Below are 19,530 nucleotides of genomic sequence, written 5' to 3' on the forward strand. Positions count from 1 at the left end.
ACAACTCCAGATGAAAATTAAGCTTGCATTGTTGAGCGGCTTTTAATTCCAACACCCTCACTCCCCCTCCCCCCGCAAAATTCAATTATTTGTTTGTCACATAAAAGTTGATTTAAAAATTCTGCAGGAAGAGTAGAACATGATGGAAATATTCAGCAAGTCTGGACATCTGTGGAGGGAGAGAGAGAGAGAGAGAGTGGACCAAGTTATTATTTCAGGCTGACGACCAGAATTGGCGAAAACTGAAACTCTACCTCGACCACCTTCTAACTCCGAGGCAATTGATATTTTAAAATATTATTCCTCCATGGGATGTGGCAAAGCCGGCATTTATGCCCCTCCCTAATTTTCCCTTCAATCACCTTGCTGAACATAACTGAGTGGCTTGCTGGGCCATTTCACAGGGCAGATAAGAGTCAACCCACATTGCTGGAAAGGGATCATTCCAATCAGAAATGTTGGCCGGAACGTTCTGGCCGTTCACACCGGCGGAATATTCCGGTTCCGCCGACGGCCTATCATCACCGTGGGTTTCACAGGGGAAACACCGTTAACAAAGGCCAGACCAGAACATCACGTGCTGGCCAATGGCGGACCACCTCCCGCCGCTGCAAAACACGCGGCAGGTTGCGTGGCAAAAACCACTCGTCATCCCGGTTTCTCTCTCCACAGATGCTGGCAGGCCTGCTGAGTTCATCCAGCATTTTCTGTTTTTGTTTCAAATTGCCGTGGACCTGGAGGCCAGGCCAGGTAAGCATGGCAGATTTCCCTCCTGAAAGGACATTAGTGAACCAGATGGGTTTTATTTTTACAGCAACCTGATCACCATTACTGACACTGGCATTTTATTCCAAATGATTGACTACATTGAAAATTCCCCAGCATCCCAGATGGGTTTTGAATTCATGCTTTTGGCTCATTGTGAAGACCTCTGGATTACTACTATTGCTATTGCACCCCTGGCTGATATGTTGAAACTGAGACCCATGATTTTGGTTTGGTAAGGGTAGCAAGAGCAATGGAGAAGAATGTAGTTTGGGATCAGATCAGTTGTGACCTAATTGAACGGCAGAGCAGATTCAGGGCTAAATCCCGCATCAAGGTTGTCTTGCAATTATTCAGATCATAGATGGTGTAGGATGTTAAACTGTGGAAATGAATAATAATTTATCTTGGAAAACTTTCAAAACCAAGGCCATAGCAGAGCAGGAGACAATAAAGAGTGGCCATTACAGAATTCCATCACAGCTATTGTGGACAGAGAACAATTGTATGGCAGAGGCTACTCACACACAAAAGAAGGTCCAGGATTTCTCCCTCCCCCCTTTATTCTTTTATGGGATGCACACATCACCATCACTTTTACCTAATACCCCAGGATATTCTCCAAAAATTGACAACATTTTTAATGCGTACAAATACTTTTCACTGTCCTTTGTGCCAGGCAATGTGCTTGTTTGTGCTCTTAATTCTCTGCTTGACTGAAATGCTCCCTAAATATCCAGTAGAATCCCTACAGTGCAGAAGGAGGCCATTCAGCCCATTAAATCTGCACAGACTTTCCGAAAAAGCACCCAACCACTCCCCTGTCCTATCCCCGTTACCTAATGTACACATCTTTGGACACTAAGGGGTAATTTAGCATGGCCAATCTACTTAACCTGCACATCCTTGGAACATGGGGGGGAAACCGGAGCATCCGAAGGACATCCATGTGGACACAGGAAGAAAGTGTAAACTTCATACAGTCACCCAAGGGTGGAAATGAACCCAGGTCCCTGGTGCTGTGAGGCAGCAGTGCTAACCACTGTGCCACTGTAGCTGAGTGCTTGGTGACTCAGGAAATGCCTTAGAGGTAACGCTTGTCTCCAGGTAGCTAATGTCTCGAGAGTCCAGCTTCCATTAACTATTCTCTTGCAGTGGGAAGGGGTGTCTGGCCAAGATGTGAACTCTGGAGGGTCACTAAGGCAACAGGCCCAATGCCACTCTCTGAGAGAAATGCCCACTCCTTGCAGCCCACTGGTGCTACTGGTCTCAGCAAATGCTGACACCAACATGCATTTATATAGGCCTTTCAAAATATCAAAATGCCCCAAGGTGCTTCACGCCAACCTGATCAAACACAATTTCACACTGAGCCCCATGAGAAAGTACAGTATGAGGAGAAATGATAAAAAGCATTGTCAAAGAGAATGATTTGAAGGAGAAGGGGAGAAGAGCTGAGGCAAAGAGGTTTCGGGAGGGAACCTCAGAGCTTAGGGCTTGGGCAGCTGAAGACATGCCCACCTATTGTGGAATGATTACATCGAGGGTGTACAAGAGGGCCAGAATTATAGGAATACTGTAATTTTGGAGTATTGCTGAGCTGGAGGGGATAAATGGGCTTATCGCTGTTCCTATGGTCTATTCTATGCTTTTTAATGATCCAGCATCACAGAAAGTCTGGGCTGACAAAATGACATCAATGTGGCTGATGGACAGGCAAAGGGCAATATCACCTCACGCACAGACCATACATACAAATAAGGAGCAGGAGTAGTCTATTCAGCCCCTCGAGTCTTCTCTTCCATTTAATAAGATCATGTCTGGTCTGATAGTAACCTCAAATCTGCATGCTGCCTGCCCCTGATAAATGATCATAAGAATCTATCCACCTCTGCATTAAAATATTCAAAGACTCTGCTTCCACTTTTTCAGGAAGATTTCAAGACCCACAACCCTCTGAGAGAAATAAATTTCACTTCATCTCCATTTTAAATGGGTGACGACTTATTTTTAAACAGTGAACCCTAGTTCTATATTCTCCCACAAGAGAATATCCACATCCACCTTCTTAAGACCCTGCTATATCTTCTATGTTTCACCATAGACTAGTTCAGTGTTTTTCAAACTTTTTTTCTGGGGACGCATTTTTACCAAGTGGCCAAACTTCGGGACCCACACTGGCTGACCTTCGCGACCCAGGCCGGTCGACCTTTGCAACCCACACAGACCGACTTCGCGAACTACGCCGGCCGACTTTCGCGACCCACGCCGGCCGACCTTCGCAGCCCACGCCGGACGGCCTTTGCGACCCACGCCGGCTGACCTTGGTGACCCACCATTTTCTCTCACCTTGTTTGCTGCTGACAAAATGGAAGAATGCAATCGCTCCCAAAACACGTGATGTCGACTTTCTCGCTGCTCTCTGCCTCCCTCAGGCAGGAAGATTACATAGAATTTTTAAAAAATCTTCTGCGTCTCTGATTGCGCAAATTTGCGGGCAATAGCCAACTTTCAACTTCCTTTTGTTGTATTCCCAATTCTGGCCTCTTGTGCATTATTTCCTTTGCTCCAGAATTGGCGGCTGTACTGTTGGCTGCTATTGCCCTAAACTCTGGAACATCTTCCTTAAACCACTCTGCCTCTTTAACTCTCTCACTTCCTTTAAGTCTCTCTGTCTGTCGCGGCACTTCCGATTGCGCAAATTCACACGCAACAGCCAGCTTTTCATAATGCCAGCTGCGAGCGACCTTCAAAAAAGCTGCGACTATATGAAAAAAATGTGGCCACATTGTGCATCCATGCCCGCTCATTGATGCACATGCGCAGCTTTGCCGGCTGCTGCACGTGAATTTGCGCAATCGGGAGCATCGCAACGGACGGCTCCGCGACCCTCCCGACACCAGCCCGCGGGTCGCGATCCCAACTTTGAAAATGCCTGGACTAGATCAATGCATGAAAGAGCATTGAAGTATCAGGCCATTCCTGACTCTGAGTATATCCATTGAAAAGAATCAGGCAACATTCTTGTTCCAACTGCCGATGCTCTCTCCTGCACATCTCTTGAATTATTACTCCACTGTAATACTGAACAACTATAGGCATTTGTAACTGGATCTGTAGTTTCTCACACCCCAAAAGAAATATGCACTTACCGATCTGACTGCAGAATAAAAACTCAGCGCATTTGCAGTAAGTAGAACAAATGAAGGAAAAATTCATCTCACTGACACCAAGCTGCCCAGTATTAACAGCCACAAGACTATTTTCATCCTGCACATTGAGATAAGAGGGTGGCAGTTGGAATTGTCCAAATAGGGAGTGAAATAATGAGGCAGTTGGATGCCTGAGTAACTGAAGCCTGCTGAATACTATTTCTAAGTGCAAGTGTTCTTTGCACCTTCGACAGTTCATTCCCAACGCCATATGCTACAAATGTAGAACTGGATAAAAAGAGTATCTAAATTCATAGCAAATTTCTTAACTCGCTGCATTAATTATTTTTCAATCTCCAGCCTTTTTCCAATTTGAACTCTGCATTGAAAGCCACAGTATTCCTTGAAGAGGCATGATTTTTGAAGAAAAAACATGCATTCGATGGGCCTTTCATCTATTTTTGCCCAAATCACTATGTGATGAAACAACATGTATTGCATTGAGGTAGCATCAGTGCATTGTTTTCGTTATTTCTTCATGAGGACGGCTATTTCAACTGTTCTTGCTCCCCAGTAATAAAAGGATTGCTACTTTTCTCCCTGGATCTGTCTTAGTGAATACATGATGTCACATCTGCGGTACAGTTAAAGAAGACAATGAAAGGGCTGCACTTTTATAGCACAAGATGTCCCAAAGGGTTTTACAGCTAGTAAAGTACCTTTGAAGTGGAGTCACTGTTGTAAAGTGCTACAATTGGCTCCCAGTTGAAGTTTCCCAAATTTGTTAATCTGGGCGAGATTCCTCAATTTGCTACCATCTGGCTGGGATACCCCCCAAATTGTGATACCACAGATGAGGAGGAATGAACTAGCTTCCTTTCTTTGTTCAACCCCCCTCCGCTGGTCACAATGTGATTAATCTAAAACAAATCCCTCCCTTTGCAAATCTTTTTTCCCAGCCCCGGTATCTATGCTTCAAAAGGAGCCAATTGAACCAGACTTACTTGTGTTAAAGATACAAAGAGTTTATGAACAACTAAAGGCAGGAAAATTATAAAAACACATTTATACAAATCATACAAAGTAAGTAAGTAAACAAAAGTTACACAAAACAATCCTTGACTCGTGATAAGTAGGTGCTTGAGCGCTGCATCTGTTGTGATTCAAGATTCGAGTAGCATTGGCTTCAGCAGGTGAAGTGTTGGTTTCAAGATTCCAGTGTTCTGCAGTTTAATGGAGAATCTTCCAGTTTTCTTTTCAACTGTGCTGCTTGTTAATTTGGCTTACTTAAACAATTGGAGGGACAGATAGGATTCTCATGATGATGGAGAAAAAACATGGAAATATTGGACTTTAAAAAGACGTGAGTTTTATATTTTAAAATGGACACAAATCCCGAAGATGCTGAGAATGTACAGCTGGCCACTGACAGGCATGGCTGCAAGGTGTTTCTCTGAGGAACAATGAACCCTTCCTTGTGAAATCATCCAAAGACTGATTACCATCGCCAGTAAAGACAAAGGAACATAATGGATATCTGTTCTCAAAGGACCTGGGTATTATTGTCTGGATAAGACTATTGTATTCTGGGTCTCCAGCTGGAATATATATAGGAGACTAAAAGTCTGCTTGCTACCGGTTTGTGTGTCTGTCTCTTAAGTCTGTGTGTATGTGGGCTTTGAGAACCAGCAGCTGGATGTTTGTAACAATGAAGGGTTACAATGGCCAAGGCAAGGCCCCTGAAAAAAGCCAAATTTTGCAAAAAATCTAAAACTCACTCTCTGACTGTGAAAGTTGATCAGCCAGTAGAAGGTTCGGAGCTGGAAAAAGAACTGACATCTCTTTAGCAAACCACAGAACAGCTGAAGCAAATAATCAACTATTTGCCAGCATAAGTCAACTAAGTATCGGCCGCAGTGCTCATTGCCTACTCCTCACAGCTCAAGGAATGTTCTGCATAACTCTTTGTTACTATTTGATTCAATTCTGACTTTTAATCTGTATGAATGTAGATGCTTGTGTTTTACCTTTTCTCCTTACATTTTTAGTAGTTAATAAACTTATTTAACTCAAGAGAGCCTGGTTGAATTGGTACCTTTTTAAACATAACTGTTGGGTCTGGAAAAGGTATCAGAGAGAAAGAGAACCTTGTTAGTATAAACCCTTTGTTAACACCAGCAGACGGTGGGTTGAATAAAGACATGGAGACAGTCAACCCTCCTCACCTGGGTTTGTACAATTTGGGAGGTACAGTTTGGGAAGTGACAAATCGAGGGGTTCCACCAGATCAACAACTTTTGGGGAACCTCACCTGGGGCTGGCTGTAACAAGGTGAACCTGCTAAAGCTTATGGAGGGGTGCTGCTGGCTGGCTTTTTGTATCTTCTCATACCTCTAGAATTAGTTCACACACATCCATACTTGGGGCAACTTTCAGCTAGCTTTTATCCCAGTCTCTGTATATTCCTGGCGAAATCCACAAATCCTGGCAAGTAGTTTCTGGATGTTTTTGGAGGATCTTTCCCTGGAAACAGGTTGGGGTTCCTTTGTCTAGCAGAGTATCACTCATGCAAATGCGTGACTGACTTTACATCCTCAGCCATATTTGGTTTGTAATCCCATTTTTAAAAACTCACAGGTCTTATTTGAAGTTCAGTATTTCCAGACGAATTTTGGTGATTTTCCTTCATTATTAATGACAAAAGAATGTAGTGTGGCAGGTAGCTCCCAATCAGTCCCACAGACACATGATGAACAAAGGATCAAGAATAGAGTAGACCACTCATTCCCTTGAGTCTTACTGCCATTCAATTAGATCATGACTAATCTGTGCTTGGCCCCAATTGCCTGCCTCTGATCCATATTCCTCGATGACTTATCTCACAAAAAATATTGCTCTCTGTTTTGATAGATTTAATTGACTCAGCAACCATTATGGCACCAATTCCAGACCTCTACTGTCCTTGGAAGAAGTGTTTTCTGATTTCATTTTTGAAGTACTGGGTCCAAATTTTAACATCACGCCCCCTTGTACTAGCTGCATTTTAGTTAATTATTTGTTTTATGGGCAAATAGAATGGCATATAGTTGGCATATCAGTATTATAATATCTATTTCATTGAAATACTAATTCAGTCAACGTTTTCAGACACCACAACATAAGAAACAATGTAAATTACCTCAGGGAATATCAACTGAGCCTCCTTGGTTTGATTCCAGCCTATCACTCATTTATCACTTTGTATCCTGGTATCTCTCAAAGGAGTCCGAGACATGGAGAAGAACTGCAATGTTTAACTGCCCAATCCATTAAGGCCATCGCTTAGCTAGTCTCTTGAGAAACTGGTTAATTATAACTGTAAATTTCTAAGTCAAACACGAGGACTATACGTTGATTGTAAGGTTTCATGTCAATGATAGGATTTTGTTTCTTTTGTTAATTGGGGGGGTCCGTCACATTTCTGGCAATTAGTCAGCAGATCTTGGGATTGAAATTCACCCAACCTTCAATACTCTTATGAGATGCTGAGGAGCAATAATGATGGTGTGTAAGGCGATTATTGCCCCTGTGTCCGTGTGTTCTCTGTCCCATGTGTTAGATTAAAATTACTCCCATAAAATCTACAATAGTGATTCGTGAACAATTGCTCTTATAGAGCTTGTCCAGTGCTGCAGATGGTGCATTCAATCTAGCGAGCAAAGTAAATGGGCTGAATTCGCACATTGCACAACTAATTCCAAGAAATGCTTCAACAGTATAATTGTACCATTAGTTATGACATTCTGCAACATTAGTGATGATGTTCTCTTAACACCCTATCAGTGGTGTTATCGTCCTCCATTCGTTTTAAGGGTTCACCTCCAAATGCATCCTGGAGACTGTCTTCTGCTGCAGGCTGTTATGTGATAATTGACTTCAGTTAGTTATCATTTGAATTTTTACTGCTGCTAATTATCACCTTCCTGGGCTGTAGAATCATCACTGATTGCTGCCAAATGATTGCCAATAGCAGTTCTACATAGAAAAGATGGTATGTTTAATCTCATAAATAATGATTAAGAGCCAGAATTCAGAAGTAGCTTCTTATCAGTCTTGATCCTTGCAACAGCACTGATTTGCACCAAAGTTACACTTTAATGTTAAAGCAAAATATTGTGTGTGCTGGAAATCTGAAATATCAACCAAAAAAAGTGCTGGAAGTACTCAGGTGGTCAGGCAACATCTGGGGGGAGAGAAACTGAGTTACTGGGTGTGATCTACCGGCAGCATCCCGCCGGAATCGGTGCGGGATTTTGCCGGTAGATCCCTGGAGAGGCCTCCCCCAGAGTCCAGATCGCCATTACGCCTCATGCGATCTAATCAGAGATCGCAAGACGTTGCAATCTGGATCCTGCCCACAATGGGCAGGACCTAGTCTCGCACAGCTCAGTGAGTTTAAGAACCCACTTAGACGTGCTGACACCGGATCGATTGGCCACCTAACATCTATTGGCCCCGCCGAGGAGACCCCAGCCAGGCACTGTGCCGTACTGGTCCCCACAAACGGGGACCTGATGGAATGGTATCTGGGGGGGAGGGTCTCCCAGGCGATTGGAGGCCCTCAGGTGGTGGCCTCAAGGCAGCATTCGTGTGAAATGCAATGAAATAAATTCATAGCCATCGCTTCTGGGACTGACTTAACTGCCCCAAGCCTTATTACTCAGTATTCTATGTGTCGGGGCAGCAATTAGATGTTCATGTTAACTTGATGGACATTGATTCAATTTCTCAGCACCATACTACTTAAACGTTACAAAGCCCCAGAAGGTTATATATGTATCTATTGAATAATAAAATAATACAGTTAGATCCTAAAATTGAATGTACAAATCTTTTAGTTTCGATCATATTTGTTCATCAGATGTAACAACATTATGTCAAAACAAGCAATGGTGTCATTAATAAAAGCACTTTAATTCCACAATGATGCACGCGGTAACTCTGTCATTGTCTGGATCTAAGTAGCAGAAACATACGGTGAGATTCAGTGGATCTGGTAGCCGTAGACACAAATCCCATCATGGCCACAAAATCTTGCGAGCGGCCAAAACCAGGATTTGCGCCAGCGAGGTTACAGAACACGAGCCCTCCCCGATGACACCCAGGAAGGCCATGACCTGATTTGCATCAATTTGAATGCATCATAATATCCTTAGCACAGATAACACCATCCATACCCTATTGCTTGAGATGCTGTTGACATTGTCCTCTGGAGGGCTGGGTCCTAAAGGGTTGCGGCCTACCTTTGGGTGGCACTAGCATTGTTGCCCAGTTCTGCCCACTGTGCCTGAGTTGTGTTGGTCTACAGGCAGGGGGAATTTGGTTTGGATGGGCCCTTCCCGGGTCTCCGGGAGGTGCTCCAGCAGATTCTCCTCCCTCCAGGTGCTCGTGGGTTACTCCATGGGATGGAAGCGTAGATGGAGTAAGCTCCAGAAGCCTCAGTGTCATTTGGCGCTGCCAGTCCTGGGGCCCCGCCATGGTTTGCACCATACAGTGGAACACCTCAGCCATGATCCCCAGGGACTGAGCCATGCTTCGGAGTTCTCCCATCATGGATCTGACTTCCTTGTCCCAGGCTTTCCACTGCAGGAACTACCCTGTGTTGACCTGGGTGCCATGCATTGCCAGCAACATCTCCTGCCACAGATGTCTTTGGGACTCCTCCATTGGGCCTTACAGTCTGTAGCCAACTGGGATGGCCACTTTCAGCATATAAAATGGACACTCACAGAGCATACATTGAAAAATGGACAATGCAAAGTAACTCAGGAAACTAAGGAAATTCGGCATGTCCACATTAACCCTTACCGACTTTTACAGATGCACCATAGAAAGCATCCTATCGGGCTGCATCACAGCCTGGTATGGCAACTGCTCAGCCCAGGACCGCATGAAACTTCAGAGAGTCGTGAATACCACCCAGTCCATCACACGAACCTGCCTCCCATCCATTGACTCCATCTACACCTCACGCTGCTTGGGGAAAGTGGGCAGCATAATCAAAGATCCCTCCCACCCGTCTTACTCACTCTTCCAACTTCTTCCATCGGGCAGGAGATACAGATGTCTGAGAACACGTACAAACAGACTCAAAAACAGCTCCTTCCCCACTGTCACCAGACTCCTAAATGACCCTCTCATTAACATAAAACCCTGTATGCTTCATCTGATGCCAGTGCTTATGAAGTTACATTGTATATCTTGTCTTGCCCTATTATGTATTTTCTTTTATTCCCTTTCTTCCCATGTACTTAATGATCTGTTGAGCTGCTCGCAGAAAAATACTTTTCACTGTACCTCGGTACACGTGACAATAAACAAATCCAATCCAATCCAATCCAACAAGCAGGCACAGAGCCTGAATGTGTATTTAGAAGACAGACTGCAGACAGAACCGAAACTCTTGGCTGCTTTGCACATTGAAGGCCCATCTCCAATAAACAAAAGACTAGTGCTCAGGTAGCCGATACCGTCCCAGACATTCCGGTGCCACTACCTCAGCAAGAAGATACAAACAAAGTAAGGCCAACGGCCACTTAGACACGCCCAGCCATCAAGGCACCAGCCCTTTTATTGGCTCAGATCGATGCCGGTGAGTGAGAAGCTGCCCAATTGATTGGGACCAAGTTTAAGGCCCACCTAAAAGCACGCGAAGCCCCCGCGAATATAAGAAGGAACCCCCGCCATGTGTTCGTTCTCTTGGAATCGGCTCTAAACTGGAGAGACCCCTCCACCTGCTCCACCAGAAGCAAGTAAGTTCAAGTTCAACACTCGCTACCAGACGGACGACCATAGTTATAATCCTGTTACTTCTTCAAACCCAACAGCCTCAGATCCGAACAATGACCACTGTTCCTCTGACCTAATGGGCACCCGAAGTTAAGTATAGGTGTTAGTGATAGACGTAGTTTAGCCTGTAGTGTTATTGTGCATGAGTAAATCATACTGTGTGTATGATAAAGTACCACTGACTTTAAACTAATTAACTGGTGCATTGGCTCTTTGATCGATATTCGGTTGAACATTGTGGCGGTATCAAGAGATACCTGGCGACTCTGAAAGCATATTCATAATTAAGATTAAGAAAGGTGACCTTATTAACCTCTATATTTATAGCCACGAAAGAGAGCAACAAGTTGCAGGAATGTCACCCTCTCCTGGCATTTCTGGCTCTGCTTTACATCTTCAGCAGCTTAGAGATGAATGTGTTCAGAGGCATGGCATCTGGTTGGGGCACAGCTGAGTCCTAGGATCCAGCAGATCTCCGACTGTCTGATCCCTGGGATGTTCCTGCCTCCACCTGACATGCACTGGGGTGCTCACCAGAGTGACCCGGAAGCCTGTCTGCTAAGTTCAACCACCGAGGTGTGTGTCTCTGTAATGGCGCATGGTGTGAGTGATAACTGTGACGCCTCTGTCATTTGAGGTGGTATCAAGGATCGGTAGTGGGGCACTGCTGATGGTCCAGGTTCTTTGATTGATGTTCCTGCAAGTCAAGGGACATGGTTTTAGTCCATGGGCTAGTCAGAGCTTTGGACTACACAGTTGAGACTGGTCATCTGGGATATGGTTTAGTGGCTCCTCACTTTTCTCTTGCAGCCTCATCTTGCTCAAACTGCAGGCCACCTCCTGCTCCTCCCCTGTGAGCTCTATGACTCTCTCCTTGTACAGAGTTAGGATCCTCAGCTTGGGTGTCCTACCATCTATCTGCTCTCGCTCATGGTGGTTGTGGGCATGCTTCTCCTGCAGGAACATAAATGGGGATAATGTGAGCTGGCTGCCAGGTGGGTCAGATGTCGATGATACCTGGCATACGTGGGCACTACGCTTAAGCAGGGAGGGGTCGTGATGGCGAGTGCTAGAGGGGATTTGAGGATGCTGGTGGGATGTCGGGTACTGGTGCCCTGCGAGGTGGCGGTATGTAGGATCGAGGTGACATTCCCAGGAGTGACGAAGGTGGAGTGCAGTGAGGAGAAAGAGAGCACTTACCCTTGTTTAATCAAGTAGGTCATTCATTTTTCTTCTATATTGAACATCTATCTTCTTGGCCAGGCTGCTGGTACTAACCAGTGCAGCGGCTGTCTCTCAGGTGGGATTGGTCATCTTGCTGGAGGGGCCTCCTGCCAGAACAAGGGAATATTTTTGCCCACCTCTTCTTCACGGCATCCAGCAAATGGCTGAGGGCCCCCCTCTGAGAATTGAAATGCAGGTTTCCTCTTGGCCTGAATAATACTAAGTGCTGTGGAGCTGTTTAAGTGCAGAGCCACCTTAATTGAAGTGCTCAGATGACCTCCGAGGTGAGTGAATCAAACTCTTCATCCCTCAGGATCGCCATTTTTCATTTGGGGAGAAAGAAAAATTCAAAGTGCCTGAAAATTGCGGTGGGAATCGTGCCGCTGGGGCAGACGGGATTTGCACCGATTTCTCACCGAAAATGGCACTTTGTCATTTTTTTGGAAAATTCCACCCATTATGTTAATGACTTACTTCCACATGACAACACAGCTGTCAGTCATTTGTTCGGTTGCAAGTTCGACGTGGCTGGTACAACCCATCCGGTTGGTTGATAACTCAAGGTAATTTGAATTTAATTCCCATTTTGAAGTAAGTTTTACATCTGACTACTTCAATGTCGAACTGTTTTGAAAAATGAGTTGAAGAGCTATCAGACTTAATCAAAACATATCGGAGCAACATTGAATTCAGGGCAGGGATTATGGTGCAGAGGAACAATGTGAAGACTTCTTGGAGTAAGGTGAAGAATATGCTGTTGTATCTGTGATCCTCATTTTATGTTTAAGTGCATTCAGCTCTATAATCAGAAAATTAGATCCCTTCCGACTACAATTTGAAAACAATAACTAAAAATCTAACGACAATAATGAACCCATATAAATCCACCAAAACACACAAACACTTATGTATTTTACATCTGCATATAATGCCCATGTCAATTTTCCCTACTTTAAATTCATTCACATTTAAGTGGAAATGGCCTGTCAATTTGCAATGCTGCAATTATACCGACTTTACCAATGGCAGTGTTTCAATTTTTAATTTTGTGCATTTTTCAACGTTACACCTGTTCTGCAATTAGCTTTGTGTGGACATATATATGTATATATTATTTATATGCTTTCCAAATTGCCATACATTTTGTCAAAATAATAAATAAACTAAAGACAGAATGCATCACTTTACAATGGGTGTTTCATTCACGCCAGATGCAATTATTGACCACCCTCTAACCCCCTTTGAACTTGGTCAGCAATTGCCATGTGCAATGGGAAATATAACCTAGTGTTTGTTTTGAATCATTGTTGAAATTCTACTGCACAATAGACCTTGACTGCAGTGCTTACACTAATTATGACATAAACATCAGGAATATTTATACTGTGATTGTTCTGCTGAGAATTTGGCAAACAGTAACTTCTCTCTCTCTCAAATTTAAGATGGAAAATGAAAACACTTTCCTCCTGAGATCGAACCTTGTACAATGTACATTCTAACATGTTTCCTCAAGTTTAAGCACCGAATATAAGCACAGAACTGTTTGGCACATCGTCTGGATCAGGAACAGCCGTTGGGCGGGTGCTGCACACGCTATTTGGGACCCAGAAAGTCACAGTCTTGGCACTTCCAACCCGAGCAGCAACTGTGTGTGTACCTACACCACATGGAGCAGTTCAAGAAGGCAGCTCACCGACATCTTAACAAGGGCGATTGAGCAGGGGAAACCCACGTCCCTTTAATTGAATGAAAATAAATGTTACCATGATGAAATGAAAATGAAATAAAAATCGATTATCGTCACAAGTAGGCTTCAACTGAAGTTACTGTGAAAAGCCCCTAGTCGCCACATTCTGGCGCCTGCTCGGGGAGGCTGGTACGGGAATTGAACCGTTCCAATGCTGCTGGCCTGCCTTGGTCTGCTTTCAAAGCTAGCGATTTAGCCCTGTGCTAAACAGCCCTACTAGCGGGCATGCTAGATGCCATTTGGTGAGGGTGTTAGCATGGGTTCAATGAACAGCTTCAGAATGTATGTAGATGTCAATCAAGGGACAACTCTGATTTGAAGCCAACTCTACCATTTCGGAGCTGAGTGTTCCGGTTAATGTCTAACGGAACTGAGCACGAGAAAGACCTCTCCCCCTTTTTGAATAGGAGACTTGCAGATCAGGACAAGGTGCTTGACGAGGGAGGAGCAGAAGAGGAGAAGGGTTCTTAGAGGGAGGCCGTAGTCTCCCAAGGTGTTAATTGAATACATTTCTTAACTCAAACTCAGTGAGGAACAACGGGCGGAATTCTTCAGCCCCCCCCCCCCCCCCCCCCCCCCCCCCACCCCCCGCCCACACTCCATGAAGGGTTTTGCAAAGTGGAGGCGGTTTGCTGTTGGCTGTTGGCAGGCAGGATCTTCCAGCCCATTCCCGCTGATGTCGATGGTAATTTACATTCCCCGCCCGTGCCTCCATTGGGGACTGACTTTGGCAGGACCGGAAGATCCCGTTAGCAGGAAGGGCTGGAGAATTCCGACCAAAGTGTGGGATGTCTGCGCATCGGAAAGGATTGTCCTCACAATAGTCTGCCATCTGCTATAGCCACAGCTGCAACCTCAGAACAGCCACATAAATGCCTTGTGAGTGGCTGTGAGAGTGACCATAGCATGAGCTTTTCTGGGTTAGATTATAATTGTCGTCAAAGAACATTTTTAATGTGCAATAAAAATAATTTTCAAAGAGCAATATTTTCAAGGTAAAATATTTAAAAAATAAAAATGCACTTCCAATTTACATTATACCAAGTACTTTAATGTGTTCCATTTTTATTCATCAAAAAGTGAAATCATCTTAATAATGATTCTATCCATTACTTAGAATTTCCCCGATAGCTCGTTGAGACATAATAGAGCTGTAAGAATAAACGGTACAGACCAGAAGGTTTTGCGTTTGATTCGTGGCTCATGTGGAGCTGGGGAAGAAATAGAGGCGCTCCAAGTGACCTCAGTGATCCTGCCTTAGGAAAGAAAAATAATTCAGCCTTCCTGCTCTCGACTGCTAAAAATGTGCACGTCTGGCTGTCAGGTGAGAATAGGTTTTGTAACAGTGTGATTTTACTCTTATTAAACAGTCTGACAAAATTGTCCAGATTGTCACATGGAGCATCTGTAATGCACTCTTGCCCGTGGAGCTAAAAAGGTTCTGTGTTCCCAACTGAGAGCCTCTCTCAAACAGAATGTGGACCAGAGAGCAGTCTGTAATAGTGTATCATGGTACTTCGGCCCACCTTTTAGGGAGTATAGTTCCCTGCTGGGAATAGAGGATTATGGAATTACTCCATCTCTCTAAGAAAGTGGCATCATTTTAAGAAAAGAGGACATCAGTAAAAATTGGGACATGGATTTTTTTTCCTTTATCTGTCACAGTGGAGGTGTTCTGCTTTGTAGACGGGATCATTTTGCAATTTGTTTGACTGCTAATTCATTTATAACATCATAATCAGAGTTTGGAGTGGTAAGTATATAATAATACTGTGCAGCAAATAATCCGATAGTCTGCTAAAATGCAATTTCATCTGGATTAGAGTCAGCGTTTAAAAAGACTTTGCTCTGTTCACTTATTTTTCTTTCATGCTGCCCAAAATTAATGCTTTCTCATTCACTTGTCTCACTCAGGCGCACATCTCGGTTGGCACATAAAAAATAGGTCCAATAGGTCCTGAATTTCTATGGGAGGTCTTCCCATCTCCCATCGTAATCTCGGTGAGAAATGAGCAGAATCACAGACAAATGGCTGAGCCTCCACAACAGGGTTCAGTAGATTCAACAACCTAAATGGTAAGAACATGGAATACCAGGCCTGCTTGCTGAATTAAAAGGAAAATACTGCAGATGGTGGAATCTGAAACTAAAACAGAAAGTGCTGGGGAAAAAAACAGCGGGCGGGACTCTCCCCCCCCCCCCCCCACCCCGCCGGGGCACCTCGCGAATTGCGCCACGCCGCCCTGACTCCCGCACGCGATTCTTCCACCCCCCCTGAAACCAGCGCCGCGCGATTCGCGCTGGGCGCTCGGAGAATCGGCGCAAATGGCGAGCGGCGATTCTCCAGCCCCAATGGGCCGAGCAGCCGATGATAAAAATGACAGTCCTGTCGGCGCCGTTCTAACCTGCTCTTGGGCTGGCGGGACCTGGGGCTTCAAGGGTTAGGCGCGGCCTCTGGGGGGGGGGGTTCCCAACCCCGGAGTGGCCTGGTGCGCGATTGGGACCCCCCGATCGACGGGTCGGCCTGGGGGAGGACGGCCACCGCGCATGCGCTAGTTGGCGCCGGCCCAACTGCGCATGCGCGGGACCCAAGGCGCCGCATCTTTTACGCGGCGCCCGGTCTCTGATGCCGCGTTGAGGCCCCGCCCCCGTAAATTGCGCGATGCCCCTGCTAGCCCCACGGATGGGGGAGAATAGGTGTCTGAGAACGGGCGCCGACGCTGGTGTAAAACACTCCAGGTTTTACTCCGGTGTCGGCACTTAGACTCCCGTTGGGAGAATCCGGCCCAGCATCTGTGAAGAGAGAAAATACGGTTAAAAATGATGGCGACTTACGTTCCTCGCCTGTGCTGGGGCTGAACAGTTTTATGTGTGGAGAGTGTCCCAGTTTGAGTTCTGGTGTCAGGGGTATCTGTATGGCAATGCTGCCCCCTCTCACTCTTCATGGTACTGCAATTTCTTTTCATTGTTGCTCCCAATTTGAATGAGTAATGTTCACTTGCGTCGTGCTCACAACCACCACCTGTGCTTAATAGGATGGTGGATACAGATCCAATAGTATTATTCGTAGTGAAAGTGGCATGGTAGCAGTGCCCAAGGATGGGCCATTTGGGGAGCCCCATTGGTGGGGGTTCCCCTTATGTGTGTGTGGGGGGGGGGGGGGGGTGATGCTTCTGGAGGGTGGTCGTGACTGTATTGGGGTGGAGGTTGTGCCTGCATTGGGGGTGAGGGGGGCCCTCTGTCTCTGAAGGGGAGGGCAGCACCTTGATTCTAGGAGACTGGGGGCTCGCCCCGATGCTTGTGGAGGGTGGGTTGGACCAGATGCTGTGAAGGGGAGTGGGGGCGGTTTCAGTGATGAGGAGGAGTGGTGTCTTTGGTGAGGAGGGAAAGCCACCTCGGTGACTATGAGGGGGCAGGGGAAGTAGTGCTCGATGCCGGATGGGGAGATTCGGGTCACCCCATGGCAGGGACTGGGGGGGCGGAATGCCCTGATCTTTGCATTGTGGGGTAGGGGGAACGTCAATGTCCCCCCGTGTCTTTTACTATGGGGAAAAGAGGGTGCTTCAATTTAACTTTAAAAATGGCACCCAATCTCAGAATATCGGCACTGCCCCTTCAGCTGGCTGTGTGATCCTCTCCAGCACTTTAAAGTTGCAGAGTTCTGTTCAATCAGGAAAGGGAAATGGTAAAATTGTCATTGGCTCTGCAGTCTCCTTCAGTGCATTTTTAGAAAGCCAGTCAGGGGATGTGGCCATCACCAGCTGGGCCACCATTTATTGCCCCTCCCTAATTGGTCTTTTAAGAGACAACCACATTGCTGTGGATATGGAGATAAGCACTGTAGATTTGTGAACCAGATGGGTTTTTATGACAATGGTTTCATGGTCATCATCTGACTTTTAATTCCAGATTTTTACTGAATTCAAATTTCACAATCTGCCGAGGTGGGACTTGAACCTGCATTCTCAGAGCATTACCCTTGGTCACAAGTCAGTGACAATACCACTGTGCCACTGCCTTCCCTACTTTAAAAATGCACATTTATTCATGAACCCAAGCTAATCTTATTTTTTTTTAAACAGATTCTAGATTAAGGACCACTGAATTTCTCCAATTAGTTGGTCCATAAACAACAATTTACCAGGCATGTCCCTTTAAATATGAGCTGTGAGTCACATTTTCTCCATCCTCCATTAGGCTAGCTGTCAGTACAAGGTTAAAGCTTCTGTGGGAGCTTTGCCTTGTTGCTAATCATTTAAGTTACCTGGCCCTGAACAATTATGAGTGGTCACCTGTGGGCTACGTTCAGCCAACAGTCCCAGCGCGCAATTTACAATTTGCCAGGAGCACAGAATTAAAGCGTGGATGTAAAAAAATTCAATAATGTTTGGCAAACCTGCTTTCTATTTTGATTGCAAAATGCGATTATTTTTTATCTCGTCATTATTGTTTTTGATGAGAGTGTGGGGAAGGGGAATGGTAACAGGGCACGCAAGTGATTCATTTTTGTCAGAGGTCTTGACAGTTTAATGGCGATTACACTCGTGCAGCATTTTTTCTGTCATGTTGTCACTGAAGAATTGGCGCCAATAGGCTTGCAATTATACCGAAGCGTTGACTTCTGAAAATTAATCGCACACTTCAGAGCTCACATGCGTTTCCATTACATTTTCTTTAAACTTATGTCTTCTTAATTCAAAAATTCTCATGTACTATTTTGTCTTCAGCATGTAGGGTTTTATTACCTGTCATGGAATAAAGTGAAAACATTTTTTGTGTCACAATGAATCTGAACACCATATCGAGCACTTCCATTAACTGTCACGGAATTAAATTACATTTTTCTGTGTGTCACTTTGGGTCTTTCTTACAGTGAACACTGTTGACTGTGCAATGGGAGGCTGATCTGATCAGTGACCTTTAGTCAAGAATATTGCGTGGATATCGTTGCGAGGATCATACGTGTATAATGTATGGCTCGGCACTAATGGATGAGAAGCTGCTGAATTTTCATCTGCATCCTTACCGCATGGGCTGTTTAAATTCTTAGCTTCATTCTGTACCAGAAAAAAAAAACCAGGGAACATTTTCAATTGTTTCAGAGAATCACACCATTCCAGTGAGAACATTGATGAGGGAACTAACTGTGATGAATGGTATCGGTAACTGTTGTAACTGTACCTTGCCTTTAATACATTGGCCCTTTAAGACTGGGCTTGGAACCCTAGGGGGACTCCGCCTCTGGCTCCGCCCCCAGGAAACGGTATATAAGGTGATGCTCACTGAGCAGCATGCTGTGACCACACTTCTCGGCAGCTGTCCGGTTCTCTGGTAATTAAAGCCTTTGAATGACTAATCTTCTCTCCTGTGTCGTTATTGAGGGTATCTCAATTTAATTACCAGACACATCAAGATGGACAGCGCTCTAAAGCCGGAGAAACTCAACCTAGACGCTCGGTCGCCGGAGGCCCCAGAAATGTTTAAATATTGGCTCCGGTGTTTTGAGGCCTATCTAGACTCCACAGAGACTGAAGTCGACGGCGCTCGCAAGCTGAGCTTACTACATGCCCGGGTGGGCCACCAACTCTACTCCGTGATCGAGAACGCTACGACATACGAAACTGCGGTCGATATACTAAAGAAACGCTTCGTAAAGCCGATTAACGAGGTACACGCCAGACATTTGCTCTCGACCTGCAGCCAGCGCTCCGGGGAAACTCTAGACGAATACGTGGAGAGACTCACTGCGCTCGCGAAGAACTGCAATCATAAAGAAGTGACGGCAGAAGTCCACATGAACTTACATATTCGTGA

This window comes from Scyliorhinus canicula, chromosome 19 (assembly GCF_902713615.1).
Source record: "Scyliorhinus canicula chromosome 19, sScyCan1.1, whole genome shotgun sequence".
In the NCBI taxonomy this organism is placed as follows: domain Eukaryota; kingdom Metazoa; phylum Chordata; class Chondrichthyes; order Carcharhiniformes; family Scyliorhinidae; genus Scyliorhinus; species Scyliorhinus canicula.